The 14,199-nt window shown below is 44.0% G+C and overlaps 1 protein-coding gene across 2 annotated transcripts in view; it reads left to right on the forward strand.

Moving 5' to 3' along the window:
• The window catches only part of LAPTM4B (lysosomal protein transmembrane 4 beta), a 187,961-nt gene that overhangs the window by 23,982 nt on the left and 149,780 nt on the right, over positions 1-14,199 (forward strand). The gene's annotated exons all lie outside the window — the stretch shown is intronic.

Genomic DNA, 14,199 nt, shown 5'->3' on the forward strand with positions numbered 1-14,199 from the left:
TTGGTAAAAATAACCCAAATTAGTGTATATTATTTGGTCTTTGTGAAAGTTATAGCGTCCACAAGCTATGGTACCAATATCTGAAAATTGATCACACCTGAAGTACTGACGGCCTATCTCATTTCTTGAGACCCTAACATGCCAGAAAAGTACAAATACCCCCCAAATGACCCCTTTTTGGAAAGAAGACATTCCAAGGTATTTAGAAAGATGCATGATGAGTTTTTTGAAGTTGTCATTTTTTCCCACAATTCTTTGCAAAATCAAGTTTTTTTTTTTTCTTTTTTTTTTTTTCACAAAATTGTCATATTAGCAGGTTATTTCTCACACACAGCATATGCATACCACAAATTACACCCCAAAACACATTCTGCTATTACTCCCGAGTACGGTGATACCACATGTGTGAGACTTTTACACAGCGTGGCCACATACAGAGGCCCAACATGCAGGGGAGCACCTTCAGGCGTTCTGGAGCACCCAGGCCAATTCTGACATTTCTCTCCTACATGTAAAAATCATCATTTATTTGCTAGAAAATTACATAGAACCCCAAAACATTATATATGTTTTTTTAGCAAAGACCCTAGAGAATACAATAGCGGTCATTGCAACTTTTTATCTCGCACGATATTTGCGCAGCAATTTTTGGAACGCGTTTTTTTTGGAAAAAAAAATGTTTTTTGCTTTAAAAAAAAACAAAACAGTAAGGTTAGCCCAATGTTTTTGCATAATATGAAAGATGAAGTTACGCCGAGTTAATAGATACCTAACATGTCACCTTTCAAAATTGCACACGCTTGTGGAATGGCGCCAAACTTCACCACTTAAAAATCCCCATAGGCGACGCTTTAAAATTTTTTACTGGTTACAAATTTTGAGTTACAGAGGTGGTCTAGGGCCAAAATTATTGCTCTCGCTCTACCGATCGCAGCGATACCTCACATGAGTGGTTTGAACACCGTTTTTATATGTGGGCGGGACTTACGTATGCGTTCGCTTCTGCATGCGAGCACACGGACAGGGGCGCTTTAAAAATTTTTTATTTTTTTTTATTGTTCATTTTACTTTATTTATTTTAGTTTGACACTTTTTTCCAAAAAAAAAAAATTTTTTGATCACTTTTATTCCTATTACAAGGAATGTAAACATCCCTTGTAATAGGAATATGGCATGACAGGTCCTCTTTACAGTGAGATATGGGTCAATAAGACCCCACATCTCACCTCTAGGCTGTTCCTGAAATTAAAAAAAAAAAAAAAAAAAAAAGATCCTGGCTTCGATCATAGCGGTGAGTCGGTAGAAGCACCGGAGGGCGGCGGGAGGGGGGGCGTCCCCTCTCGCCTCCCGTAAGAACGATCAAGCAGTGTAACAGCCGCTACGATCATTCTTATGGTGTAGGGAATCGCTGGCTGAAAAAGATGATATCTGAATGATGCCTGTAGCTGCACCCATCATTCAGATATCCCCGCACAAAGTCAAGGACGTCGTATGACGGAAGGCGGGAAGTGGTTAAAACGCTTTTTTTTTTTTTAACACAAAGTTGTCCATTTATACAATATTTCTAACACATAGCATGTATATACCAAAAATGACCCCCCAAAATAGATTCTCCTACTATTCCTGAGTACGGCGATACCACATGTGTGAGACTTCCACAGCCTGGCCACATACAGAGGCTGGGTACGGCTGAGCATGGCTGGGTATTGCAGAGTATCGCCGAGTATGACTGGGTATGGCAGAGTATGGCTGGGTATCAACGAGTATTGCAGAGTATGGCTGGGTATTGCAGAGTATGGCTGGGTATGGCAGAGTATTGCGGGTTATGGCAGAGTATTGCAGATTTTTGTGGGGTATTGCAGAGCATGGCTGGGTATGGCAGAGTATGGCTGGGTATCACTGAGTATTGCAGAGTATGGCTGGGTATTGCGGGATATGTCAGGGTATTGCAGGGTATGGCAGAGTATTGCGGGGTATTCCAGGGTATGGCAGAGTATTGCGGGGTATTGCAGGGTATGGCAGAGTATTGCGGGGTATTCCAGGGTATGGCAGAGTATTGCGGGGTATTGCAGGGTATGGCAGAGTATTGCAGGGTATGGCAGAGTATTGCAGGGTATTGGCAGAGTATTGCGGGGTATGGCAGAGTATTGCGGGGTATGGCAGAGTATTGCGGGGTATTTCAGGGTATTGCAGGGTATGGCAGAGTATTTCGGGGTATTGCAGGGTATGGCAGAGTATTGTGGGGTATTCCAGGGTATGGCAGAGTATTGCGGGGTATGGCAGAGTATTGCGGGGTATTCCAGGGTATGGCAGAGTATTGCGGGGTATTCCAGGGTATGGCAGAGTATTGCGGGGTATGGCAGAGTATTTTGGGGTATTGCAGGGTATGGCAGAGTATTGCGGGGTATGGCAGAGTATTGCGGGGTATTGCAGGGTATGGCAGAGTATTGCGGGGTATGGCAGAGTATTGCGGGGTATTGCAGGGTATGGCAGAGTATTGCGGGGTATTGCAGGGTATGGCAGAGTATTGCGGGGTATTGCAGGGTATGGCAGAGTATTGCGGGGTATTGCAGGGTATGGCAGAGTATTGCGGGGTATTGCAGAGGGAATTGCAGAGTATTGCACAGCATTGCAGGGCATGCAGAGTAGTAGGGATGGCTGAGCATGGATGGATGGATGGCTGGATGTCTCTGTGCAGCGCTGTGGGCACTACAGATGCAGCCCACAACGCTGCAGCCATCCATCCATCCGCCTCTTCGGTCACTGTGTACCGATCGGTACACAGGAGGGGAGGAGAGGGGGAGGAGAGGAACCGGCGTCATCAGATGACGCCGGTTTGTTTACATGTGATCGCTCCGTCATTTGACGGAGCGATCACATGGTAAACGGCCGCGATCAGCGGCCATTTACCGGGATCTGTGATGCGCCGGGTCCTGTGGACCCGGCGATCACGGATGCTCTCGAGTGCGCGCCCTAGGGGGCGCGCGAGAGCAGAATTCTGGGAGGACGTCCCTGGACGTCCTCCCAGAGTTAAACAACCGCCCTGTAGCCGTCATTTGGCTATGGGCCGGTTGTTAAGTGGTTAAAAGCAAGAAACATATTTAAATTGGATGTAAACCCGATTCATGAAATTTGAGCTGGGCAAATATATCTGCAGTGTTTTCTTATCTCTCCTCAAAGCACTGTGTCCTGTAGCTGTCTCTTGCTCTGTAGCTCTGTTATCAGCCTGATACCTTTTCACACATTCTCCAAGACGGGAGATAGAAGTGTGTGTTGGGGGAGGATGCTATAAATAGATTAGCAGTCAGCTTCCTGTCTAAGAGGAAGCAAATGCATATTTCTTTCTTCATTTGCCAATGAGGAGAGGGGGTGTGTGCCTTTCCTCCAATTAGCTGTCTTAGCTGTATGCTAATAATCCACTCCCATTGCTAACTAAGAAGAGAAAAACTTTAACACAAAGAGCACTTTCCAAAGTATATATGCAGATGAAGACAGCAGATATTATTATTATTATTATTACAGTACAGTTCAATACAGAACGGACAGGAGGGCCCTGCTTATAGAGCTTACATTCTAAAGGGAGGGGGTGGTGGTACAAAAGGTAAGAGATGGGGGGAATGATTTGATGGGGGTGATATACGTGATATGATATATAGCAGATATACATGTAAAACTTATGTAGGGAGATTTGTTTCATCTCTGTGTATCATCTGAGGCTGTTCACTTCCCTGGGTATATGTGAGGGTTTACATCGACTTTAAGTTACATAGTACATAGTTACATAGTAAATGAGGTTGAAAAAAAGACACAAGTCTATCAAGTCCAACCTATGTGTGTGATAATAGGTCAGTATTACATTGTATATCCCTGTATGTTGCGGTCGTTCAGATGCTTATCTAATAGCTTTTTGAAACTATCGATGCCCCCCGCTGAACCAACCGCCTGTGGAAGGGAATTCCACATCCTTGCCGCTCTTACCATAAAGGAACCTCTACGTAGTTTAAGGGTAAACCTCTTTTCTTCTAATTGTAGTGAATGGCTGCATGTCTTATTAAACTCCCTTCCGTGAAAAAGTTTTATCCCTATTGTGGGGTCACTAGTATGGTATTTGTAATTGAAATCATTTCCCTTTCCCCTCTTAAACGTCTCTTCTCCAGAGAGAATAAGTTCAGTGCTCGCAACCTTTCCTCATAACTAATATCCTCCAAACCCTTTATTAGCTTTGTTACCCTTCTTTGTACTCGCTCCATTTCCAGTACATCCTTCCTTCCTTCCTGAGGACTAGTGCTCAGAACTGGACAGCATACTCCAGGTGCGGCCGGACCAGAGTCTTGTAGAGCGGGAGAATTATCGTTTTATCTCTTGAGTTGATCCCCTTTTTAATGCATGTCAATGTTCTGTTTACTTTGCTTGTAGCAGCTTGGCATTACATGCTATTGCTGAGCCTATCATCTACTAGGATCCCCAGGTCCTTTTCCATCCTAGATTCCCCCAGAGGTTCACCCCTAGTGAGTAGATTGCATTCATATTTTTGCCACCCAAATGCATTATTTTACAATTTTCTACATTAAACCTCATTTGCCATGTAGTTGTCCATCCCATTAAATTGTTCAGATCTTCTTGCAAGGTTTCCACATCCTGCGGAGAAGTTATTGCCCTGCTTAGCTTAGTGTCATCCGCAAATGCAAAGATTTAGCTGTTTACCCCATCCTCCAGGTCGTTTATGAACAAATTAAACAGGATTGGTCTCAGCACAAGTACTTTTTAAATTACATTTTTCAAGTCATCAGTGCACTGGTAAGAATATTCATACAAATGTTCACTCAGAAATCTACTAGAGTACGGCCAGTTTAGCACAGCATCAACTAAGATGATAGAGGGTGTTAATCACAGGGCCGTTTTTAAGGCAGGGCAAAAGGGGCAGCTGCCCTGGGCCCTGTTATTGTTGTGGGGCCCAAAACAGCTGCCTCATACTTGCCAACTATTCTGGTTTAAATTCCCTCGTCCCTTGAGGTTTTAGTCCCGTGCTGTGTCCCAATATCTCAGTGTGAAGTGCTGCTACTAATGCTGTCCAGCTCTGCCCTTTTGTTGTGTACAGATGACTCACCTGCAGACCCTGTGTTTACATGTAAATTACCGGCATTCATATGTAAATAGTGGCGGCATTCATATGTGAATAGCGGCGGCCGACGGCATTCATATGTATATCATGCCCCCTGAGGTCATATCCACAGTAATCTCAAGCAGCCAATCAACAAGCAGAAGTCATGTGCTGTAACCTCTAGCAACTAATCAGTGAGCCGTAATGTGTGCTGTAACCTCTAACAACCAGTCAGTGAGCGGTAATGATACACTGTAATCTCTGGCAACCAATCGCAATTGCTGCCTGATCTGATTCAGTAAACTGATTTTGAGTCTAGCTGCTATTTATTGTATGTCTCAGAGCAGGTGGAGAGCGAAACTACATGGGGGGGGCCCAAGAAAAGTTTTGTCCAGGGTCCAATCAATATTAGAGAAGGCCCTGGTTAATCATTGTTGCCTACCATGTCTATGACTAGTTTTAATGTTATTCTGTTATACCTCTCTAAATAAGCTATACGTTACTGTGCTCTCTACTTTATACTCCCTCATATATCGTTCAGCTAAGCTGCTGATGTAACTGCATGTCTCCTGGTTTACATCACAAGGGTTGCTATTTGCCAAGTCTAATCTTTATCTGCTTTGCTGTGCCTATCATTGTAAGTCCTGGACACCGTGATGTAACATAGAAAGAATGTTGTAGTTGATTGAACCTCTGTTGGATGCGATCATTACTCGTGTTCTGGGGAGTTCTGCAGCTTCTATGTCTTATAAACTCTTGTCCATTGGGAAATACCAGGAGACCAGATACATGGACTTCTTTGAAGTGTATAGTCAACACTTTATTTCAGTTTTGGATACAATGTGAAAGTTTTAGAAGCCTTCTCATTATTTTATTGCTGTCTCTGACTCTGCTGGGGAGAACCAAATCCCTATTAGTCCTGGTGACCCTTGTCTTCCTAATGGGAAATCCAACATTTATTTGTCCCAGGAACAAGAGGTGAGGGGAAATCTTCTAATGGGGAAACTTATTCTCGTGGGGAAAGATATCCTCTTGCTTTGGAGAGATCTCTTACATTTTGCTGTGTCTTTGGGACAGGATGTACAAGGAAGGGCATTGTAGTCAACCACCCTTTGAATGTCGCCTCCCACTGATCTTATATTTCTTGCATACATTTTCTAATTAATCTTAACGCAAATGCTATTTAATTAATTTTTTCCAAGCGGTCACATGACCACAAAGCTCATTCAAGTGTGTCCATTTCAAAGTACTGACACAGATGCTGGCTAATACAATGAATATTTAGTGCAGTGACATCATCCCACTGGCACCTATAGCTCTAAGGTTTTGTTGGTCATAAAGAATTAATGCTAACCAAACAGACAGACACACAATAGAAGCTTGTGGTCATGTGACCACTTGGAAAAAATGAAATTCCCAAATTGGACCCAGAAGAAAACTGACAGGTGTCTTAATCATTTCCTACTCTATCCAAAAATACAGTTTGGGCTTTAAATACACTTTAAAATCTATGAGTACAGATGAACCAAAATAAAAAATACTAAGGCCAGCCATAGACAGTTTGAATTTTCTTGCACTGCTATACCATCCGAGATTGGAACCATGTATGGGCAGGCTGAACTTGATCAACTTGGGTATAAGCAGCCTGATGGATTTTACATGTGATTATCACTAGTGGCTGTTTATAGCCTCTAGCAATAATCACTATGTGCTCCTGGCGGGGGAAGCTCCCCCTCCCACCCCCCCACTGGTAGAACACAATGGCTAAGCGGGAGGGATTCCCCCATCAACACTGATTTCCTGTAGCTGCAGGAAAGAAATTTGCTCACCCGCAATTTGGAATCTTGTCTACCTGTGAAACACTATGGTAATAATTACTGACTCCACAAATACAACTTGCTGTTATCTTGTTTTATAATGCTAACAAGTTATGCAAACAGATTTCTTGAGTGAATTGCAGTGTAATGTCAAAAAGAAAAAAATCTCCTAAACTGAAGGTGGAACATGGTGCTTGAGTTTGATGTCAAAATGGACCTTATGTGGTAACCTTGTATTCATAATTTTATTATATTTTTGGGGTAATTAAAGCTAATGATAAAAAGTTGCATTATGAAACAACACAAAATATGTCAATGTTATTTATTCCCTCAATGAAACAAGAACATAGGCATCCAAAGCTGCTAGAAATTGAAATCCCTATATATCCCCAAACCCGTATGTTAGTGTATACTTTAAATACAACATGGTTTCGATGGAGAACTGATCTCCACAACAAAAAAGGTCAGGTGCTTAAAGGGACTCTGAAATTTGGAAGTATAAAGTGCAGGTACATAGAAGCACCTCCACATACCTGCATTTATTTACGAAGTGCCACCAAGCTGATGGCGACCACATGGATAGAGTATTGTCAATATTTCCATTGCATACTTTTCTGAATAGGGATTAGAAATGTCGGGTGCTGAAGCAAAAAACAGCTGGAAATGGAGACATCACAGATTATGTGCACACATTCGCCAGCACACCACGGATTATCAAATAGCGTCCAAAATCTTTATTGAAGAATGATCACATCATAAGAGACATACTGCAACGTTTCTGAGCCACGCAGGACCCCCTTCGCCTGATGTCCCTTGTGATGTAAACATTCTTCAATAAAGATTTTGGACGCTGTTCAGTGATCCGTGGTGTGCAGGCGAATATGTCCACCTAATTTCACATGGATAGAGTTTCTCCAGAATGCTTTATCTTCTATTTGGGTCTTCAGTAGGGATTAGCTCAGGTGTTTTTTGATCCTAATCCAAACCCATCTGAGCAAGCCTGCCAAGAAGCTGTGCCACACCAAGGGGCTTTTATACATGCACCTGTGGGGCAGGGAATGCCTCACCCCATTATGATTGGCCAATACAGTGATGGCTTCCTGATGTGCTTGCTCAGATGGGTTTGGACCAGGACCTGAAGACGTTTGAGCTCAGACACAGCCTTCAGTCTTTGCAATGTCATGTTCATACTTAAAAAAACACCCTGCTAGTAAGGGAGCCCACTGTGGTGATGGGCCTGTAGGAATGTGCGGTGGGTGGGAGGTAATGGCAAGCTTTGACACCATCCAGAAGCGTTAAAGCTATGGCCTCTCAGAATGGCCAGGGATTGGACTGTAAAAGTAAGATATTAGAAGTTGCTGCTGATATGTGCAAGCAACACAAAGTTCCTGTGCTTTATAGTATCAGCAGATTTTTTTTAATCATAGAGAATAAGTGTGTAATTGCTCTGTTTCTTTATTGTACCTTTTTATAATATATAACAGTCCTTGATTTAAGAAGGGTGTTAATCGAGAGCCAAATCGTTGCTGCTTTCTGCTTTACCCAAATGGTGCTGCTTAGTGGTTGGTTCATCTGCTGCTGACAGATGACAAATAATCCAGTCGAGAAGAATGGCATAAACAGAAATACAAGCTGCTGGCTGCCGTAGTCTCTAAGCAACTGCTGACTTTGTACTGGAGTCTGCAGCTTGACTGGTTGCTGACTAAAGGACAAAAACAAGGGAAAAACAGGGTAATGACATCACTGGCATGTTTCAGTCAGCCAACCCAGGCAGGAAACAGAGGAGAAAACATAGTTACTAGGTAGTGACATGCATTCCCCTCAGGCTGCTACAATTTCCAAGACATGTTCCATAGTAATAGCACCGGCAACCTGTACTAGACTGCAGCCAAGAAAAGCTGCTGCTGAGATAAAGAAGAATTTCATATTATTATTTTATTATTTATTGCATACTGCAGAAAAAGTAGCTTGAGTTCAAGTTTTTACACTATAAGACAAGAACAAGTATTTACCATAAGGCACCTGAGGCCTGGTATCTGGAAGGAAGGCTAAGTGAAGGCAGCAATAAAGCACAACATTTACAATTCTATTATTTCTTTTAAAGTGTATGTTAGGACAGAATAAAAAATAACATGTTCTCCATGTACATATCTCCATTACATCCTGTCTTATCATTTCCTTATGTTTTTTTTTTTTAAAGACACCACAACTACAGAAAAATACCTCTGCCAGAAATCCAATGTGCTCCCAACTTCCTGTTTCACCTGACAACACAGTGCCTTTGTTGCAGTGAAATCCCAATCAGTGTTGTCAGCCCTGTCTACTGGACTTCAGACTCCAACCCCTCTTGGTCCCTTTTCATGCATACATTCTTTTCTAGCAAAACAATGCCATTGCCTTGACTTCCAACAGCCCATTTGCACACTAGGGATCTTGGGAGATGTAGTTCTGGAGGTGTGTCTACATGAATAATAACTTAGCTCCCAGCAGCTGCCCCTGTATGAAGTTTCTCACTAAAAAAAAAAAATAATAACTAAATATAATGCCGGGAAATGCTATAAAGGGGTCAAGTGAGGTCTGGACAGAAGGTATATCAGGGCAAATAAAAGTATTTCTAATGTTGTTTATATGTATACACAAATGTTTTGTCTTTCATTTCTATTTTAAACTGAATGGGTTGTTTCACAAAGTTAGGGTTTACCTATACTTTAAAGCATAACTCAAGCCAAAAATTGCAAGTTAATTGCTATATTCACCTTCAATCCGGAGATTTCCTCCACAGTATTTTTTCTCTGCTACTGGATGTCCTTAGTCTGATGGCCAGCATCATTCAACCCACTTTCACTGAGCCCAGGAGAAGCTGCACAGTTATGAGTCCATCTCTCTTTCACTTTCCTTTCTCCTCCTATCAGATTGGTTCTTGTCAACACATAAACTGGTTGGGTCCTTATCCGATTTCTTCTTTTAACACTTCAGTCATACTGTACAGGGAGTGTGAGAAGCTGATACCAGTTCAAAATCAGATGCATTTACAAAAAAATACTTTAACCACTTGCCAACCAGCTCACGCAGATGTACTGCGGCAAGTCGGCTCTCCTGCGCGAACCAACGTACCTGTACGTCGGTCCGTCAAGGAGGATAGCGGGCGCGTACGCTCCGCCGGAGCATGCCCGTGGGTCCCGCGGACTCGATGTCCGCCGGTGACCCATGATCGTGGTGAGGAGCGGTAGAACGGGGAACTGCCTATGTAAACAAGGCGATTCCCCGTTCTGCCAGATGACATGACAAAGATCTGCTGTTTCCAGTGATCGGGAACAGTGATCTCTGTCATGTTCTAGTAAGCCCATCCCCCTACAGTTAGAACACACCCAGGGAACACACTTAACCCCTTGATCGCTCCCTAGTGTTAACCCCTTCCTAGCCAGTGACATTTTTATAGCACTGATCAATGTAATAATGTCACTGGTCCCCAAAAAGTGTCATTTGGGGTCAGATTTGTCCGCCACAATGTCGCAGTCCCGGTATAAATCGCAGATCGCCACCATTACCAGTAAAAACAATAAAGAAAATTAAGAGCCTGAGCCAGCTGCTCCCACCCCTCCACTGCCCCTGCACTCCAGTGAGCACTGGGGGGCAGAGCAGAGAGCCAGTGACTGACAGTCATCGGCTCTCTGCAGGCTGAAGACCAAGAGCTGAGCGATCAGCAGTGATTGATTGCTTTGTTCCTGGTCTTAAAGGCAGCAGAATTGTTTATTTTTTTTTATCCTATATGTTTCTTTTAATGATGTTTTAATGATTGAAGAGCTGTCTTCAGACAGTCTAGTATTTCACACAGGTGCACTCTGCTCTCTACAGTAGCGTATCTGTGAACAGATTCCCTGCTGAATCAGAGCAGAACAGGACAGGACAGGCACCTTTGTGACATTGTGATATCGATTGCCATTCATTTTTTTGTGTGCATTTCAACACTGAACTGTGAAGGACCCATATTCGACTTGTGTCCATTTACATCACCTCCTATCCATAATGTTTAGGCCCAAAAAAATGGAAAAGGATACACTGGACAGACGTGGAGGTAGGCGGATGCAAACAACAGAAGTTCATTTACATGGCCTGCATAAGGCTTCTGATCAGGTCCACCTGAAAAAAATGCCAGGTGGACTCTATTGGAAAGCCTGTGTGAAATGGGCCTCAGTAAGGCCTATGATGGAAGGGGAAAAAAATGCACCTGTTTCTATGACATTGCACCCTTGCTGAAAAAGTGGAAAAAAGTGGTATTGCTATCATAAAATATTGATGTTGATGTTAGTAAGCTGGTTCCTGGGCAGGTGGCTTCTACACCCCAGGGAATATCCATGGTCTCTTTGGCTTGTAGTGTAATGTAGCAAAAATGGAAATTGAAGCTCCACATCACTGCTACGAGGTCTAGATACAACTTTAGTCTAATAAAAGTCAGGGGGACAATCCAAAGATAGTCAAGCTTTGGATTGTCCGACCGAGTTTTGTTTTGGATAAAGTTGTATCTGGACCCATTAGCAGTGGTGTGGAGCTTCAATTCCATTTTTGGAAATTCCCCCCTTGCTGTGCAGACAGACAGTGAGGTGTTGCTCCCTTAAGGCTACTTTCACACTGGGGCGAGCGGACACCAGCGGTAAAGCGGTACTATTTTTAGCGCCATTTTAGCGGCGCTATTCGGCGGTGGTTTTAACCCCCGCTAGCGCCCATAAAGGGGTTAAAACCGCCCGCAAAGTGCCGCTGCAGCGCCATTTTGCAGGCAGTTTGGCGACGCTGCCCCATTGTTTTCAATGAACGGTTCAGCCCTAGCATAAGTTTTGACATTCGGCGAACAGCCGAACAAATGGGTCGTTCGACCGTTTGTTTGGCCCCTGAACCAACCACAATGCATTGCAAAGCTGAACAGGCATTGCAAGCCCTGATTGGCTGAAGCAGTGAAAGCTTCAGCCAAACAGGGCACAGAGCACTGTCAGAGTCATGATTGGACACTGTCATCATGACTTTATCCAATCATGGCTCATTCCCGCCCCACAGTATAAAAGTATTCTTTCAATGGCAGCCATTTTCAGTGTAATTTCAGCGTGGAGAGAGATAGAACAGGGCTCTGTTCAGTGCTATTAGTAAGTTGTAGTGAGATGATGGTTGTAGTGACAGTTGACACCGTCAGTGTAGTGACAGTTGACACTGTCTATTTGATTGCATTACTGCCAGTTTAACGCCATTTACTTCTGTGTACGTTACTGCCAGTTTAACTCCATTTACTTCTCTGTGCTTTACTGCCAGTTTAACATCATATAGTTTTGTGTGCGTTACTGCCAGTTTAACGCCATATAGTTCTGTGTGTGTTACTGCCAGTTTAATGCCCTATAGTTCTGTGTGCGTTACTGCCAGTTTAACGCCATATAGTTTTGTGCGTTACTGAGAATTTAACACCATTTACTTCTGTGTGCGTTACTGCAAGTTTAATGCTGTTTAGTTTTGTGCGTCACTGTACGTTTGGCGCATTATATTTCAGAATATTATAGTGTATCCGTGGAGTGTGTCTGTGTAGTGTGAGTACTCAAATTAAAGTGCAGCAAACACCACTTTACATTGATTAAAGTGCATCTACATACAGATTTCCACTTCTTCTTTACATTTGTTTATAAGCACCACCTCCTCCCTCCCAATAATGTCTGGGAAGACAACAAGGAGAAGCTTATGTTCCCTTGGCACTATAAGGGCGCCAGCAACAAATGTGTCCACAGGCAAAGGTGGATGTTGTGGTCAGTCCTCAGGCAGGGCATAATTTCCTCTGTTTAGAGAGTTTGCCCGTGCTATCCAGCCACAGCATGCAGAGGAGATGGTGGACTGGCTTACTAAACCTTCCTCATCCTCTATCACCCAAGCAGAGACAAGTGTGCAGTCCCCTGCAGTTGCCAGAGTGGTTAAACCTGCCTCCTTGTTCACATCTATTCCTGCCTTAGTCCCAACATCAGCCATGTATTAGTCAGCTGAGTTATTTGACCACAGTGTCAGCCACTTGCACCTTGATGATGCCCAGCCATTACTGGATTCGGATGTTGGTTCTGAGGTTGAGCATGACAGGAATATGAGCCTAGAGAGAGGGGAGAACACTGGTAGACAAATTGACATTCATGTTCCCCCAGCCGCAGCCTATTGCCAAGTTGTCTTCAGTGGTAATGATGATGACGGAGGAGATGGAGATGAGGATGATGATGATGAGGTCACTGATGCGACTTAGGTGCTAGATAGAGCAGAGGAGGAAACTGAAGGTGAGGGGTCACAACCCCAAGGAGGCAGACATCAAGAAAGAGTAGGGAGCAGCCACCCTATTCCATCACATTCTGCAGCTGTTATCTCCCAGCCCACTCCCCAAAGCTCAGGTGTCTGGGCCTTTTTCAGCATATCTGCAGCAGATCGCACTGTTGCTATCTGCAAACTGTGTCTCAGGCACATCAAACGTGGCAAAAACACCAGCCATTTGGGTACCACATGCTTAACATGGCATTTAACGTCCAACCACTCAGCCAATTGGCAAGAGCATATAAAAGCCACACAAAAGGGGCACAAATCTGTCCCCCCTCCTCCTCCTTACCCACTTCAGTCTGCCCCTGCTATACTGAGTGATTACCTCTCAGCAGCCTCCACTGACAGGGATGATGGTATAGCACAGGGTGTCCTAGATCCTAGTAGCACATCTGCCAGCAGCACACCACCAGCTGTAGACTGTAGCCAGCAAATTTCTCTGCCCCATCTTCTGCAGCGGAAAAAAGATACAGTCCCTGCCACCCACATGCCCAGGATCTAAATGCAAGCTAGTCAAAGCTGTTGGCTCTCCAACTTCTGCCTTTCAGCCTGGTGGATTCTGCCCCTTCCGTGAATTCCCACAATGTGCTGTACCACAACAATGGCAGGTTCCCAGTCGCTACTACTTTTCACGTAAGGCCATTCCATCTCTCTACCATCAAGTGGAAGGGAATGTTCTGGCATCTTTGGGCAAGGCAGTCAGCCGTAAAATCCACCTTACTGCTGACACGTGGTCCAGCAAGCATGGGCAGGGACAATATATTTAGTTCACAGCACACTGGGTAACGCTGCTTGCAACTCGAAAGGATGCTGGACTGGGCCCGATGCTGCAGCTTGTCTCCATACAGCTGGTGGTGATGATGCCAGACCTGTGAGCTCTACCCCCTCCTCCTCCTCCTCCGCCACCTCTATACCCTCTTCTGCAGAATTGTCCTATGAACATCACGTACCCCCTAA

The sequence above is a fragment of the Aquarana catesbeiana genome, linkage group LG05 (assembly GCF_042186555.1).
Source record: "Aquarana catesbeiana isolate 2022-GZ linkage group LG05, ASM4218655v1, whole genome shotgun sequence".
In the NCBI taxonomy this organism is placed as follows: Eukaryota; Metazoa; Chordata; class Amphibia; order Anura; family Ranidae; genus Aquarana; species Aquarana catesbeiana.